Source organism: Limulus polyphemus, unplaced genomic scaffold (genome assembly GCF_000517525.1).
Source record: "Limulus polyphemus unplaced genomic scaffold, Limulus_polyphemus-2.1.2 Scaffold719, whole genome shotgun sequence".
Taxonomy (NCBI): domain Eukaryota; kingdom Metazoa; phylum Arthropoda; class Merostomata; order Xiphosura; family Limulidae; genus Limulus; species Limulus polyphemus.
In genome coordinates this window covers 67,587-70,156 of record NW_013666329.1, presented here as the reverse complement: position 1 = coordinate 70,156, position 2,570 = coordinate 67,587, and positions in this window count along the sequence as shown.

Sequence of the window (2,570 nt, the reverse complement as noted above, 5' to 3'; positions counted from 1 at the left end):
TATGGGCTAGAAAATATAGTCTTCACGTTTTGATTCAGCTTGTTTCTGTACTGTTTTGACGATCCCTATTCCCCTTTTTAAATTAACAATTTGTAATTATCTTATTTCTTAAGTTCTTAATGACCAGAATAAATTTTAAGCTACATCCATCCATATGCTTTCAGTTGGATGTTACATGTTTTTAAACAGTGTACTGCTGCATTGGCTTTTATACCACCCAGCCATTATTTTCTCAGCTAGGTGGTTTCGTCCTGAGGTTTTGTGTAAACACGCGTTTAACAAGCGTCGAGTACAAAAGAAGCCGCTCACAATAACATCGCATATATTAGGTATTTATAGCCACGTAAATCAACTTTCATTGAAAAATAAGCAACTATTGAAATTTAAAAATTCTTAAAGCTTAAAGAAACTAACACGCTTACAGCATGTTTCTTTATGTAGGAAATTATTAAAGCTTAAAGAAACTAACACACTTACATCATGTTTTTTTTATGTAAGAAATTATTAAAGCTTAAAGAAACTAACACGCTTACAGCATGTTTCTTTATGTAAGAAATTATTAAAGCTTAAAGAAACTAACACGCTTACAGCATGTTTCTTTATGTAAGAAATTATTAAAGCTTAAAGAAATTAACACGCTTACATGTTTCTTTATGTAAGAAATTATTAAAGCTTAAAGAAATTAACACGTTTACAGCATGTTTCTTTATGTAAGAAATTATTAAAGCTTAAAGAAACTAACACGCTTACAGCATGTTTCTTTATGTAAGAAATTATTAAAGCTTAAAGAAACTAACACGCTTACATGTTTCTTTATGTAAGAAATTATTAAGGAAAACAAAACATCCGATGAAATAAATGGTTTTATTTGTTCCATTGTATTTGAACAACATTTTTGGTCAGTTTCAACAGTGTAAGCCCCACCTCCCCAGTGACACAGCGGTATGTCTGCGGACTTACAACGCTACAAACTGAGTTTCGATACCCGTGGTGGGCAGAGCACAGATAGCCCATTGTGTAGCTTTGCGCTTAACTACAAACAAACAGTGTAAGATTATTCGAATTTTGTGACTGAAAGGAATTGTTACAGGTTATACAACAGAATGTGTTCGTCATATACCTTTGTCGCTTTAAATTAATTTACTGCAATTTTAAATGGGACAACAGATAAATAATGAAAGTACTCTTATTAGTAAACGAGTACATAGTGTTTGGATAAATTACGTTTAATCGGAATTAAATACCAAACTCTTTACAAGCGAGTGGGTTTCTTACTCATAAATGTTGCACAATAAGAACAGACTGGTAATAAACAAACGAAAAAAACAACGAACCGAAAGTTCGTAAGACCGAGCTAGTTATAACACATAAAACTGATTAATTAACCTTCATTTGGAGCAAACGTCTTTTCTCAGGTTTTATGGCGAGAATTTACAGTAATGAGCTAACGATAAAACAGAATTTAAACAGATTAATTGAATAATTAAATTGTTCTCTACTGATAGAAATATGAGGGCAAATATATTATCAAAGTAGAAAATATCATAGTTTCTAAGTCTATGCAAGAATTTTCAGAGAGACTTCGAAAGAGTACAAACAAGTGAGCATTTAAACACACACAAACATAGCACGCTTTGTAGATACTGAAACATCATTCGTGATACGAGTGCTTAATTAAAATACACTGGTTTATTGTAAATGTAGCATTAAGAAATATGATAAAAATATACGTGTATGTACAAACAAAACATTGAGTAAAATTCCAAACAGTTCACGAAGTTTAAACTTCACTTGTAGGTTTTTCTATGCATGTTAAAATTACAATACCAATAAAATAATGAAAGAAAAATACACACTGCAATTGATATAACTCAAAATACAAAACAATTAGGACTTTCACTGAAATGAAATAAAATTATAACATTGAAACAGTCGTTAATTTCAAGTTGCAGAATAATTAAAAGTCTACGTTAGGGATCACTGAGATGTAGGTATAAAGATGCATCAAAATATCCTTAATCACAGTGATGTAAAATCATTATAACACTAACTTGTTCGGCTTGGATTGAATCGAGTTAACGACATACAATACATTTGTTAGCAGGACATAAATGTTGTACCGAAGTGGATCTACTCAGTTCATCCTGAAGAAGAAAAGTTTACAGAAACGTTGTATCGGATTGGATCTACTCGATTCACCCCTCAAGAAAGAAAGTCTACAGAAACGTTGTATCGGAGTGGATCTACTCAGTTCGCTCTTGAAGAAGGAAGGTCTACAGAACGTTCTGTCGGAGTGGACCTACTAATTCACCCCTATAGAAGGAAGGTTTACAGAACGTTCTGTCGGAGTGGATCTACTCAGTTCGCTCTTGAAAAAGGAAAGTTTACACAAACGTTATATCGGAGTGGATCTACTCAGTTCGCTCTTGAAGAAGGAAGGTCTACAGAACGTTCTGTCGGAGTGGACCTACTAATTCACCCCTATAGAAGGAAGGTTTACAGGAACGTTTTGTCGGAGTGGATCTACTCAGTTCGCTCTTGAAGAAGGAAGGTCTACAGAACGTTCTGTC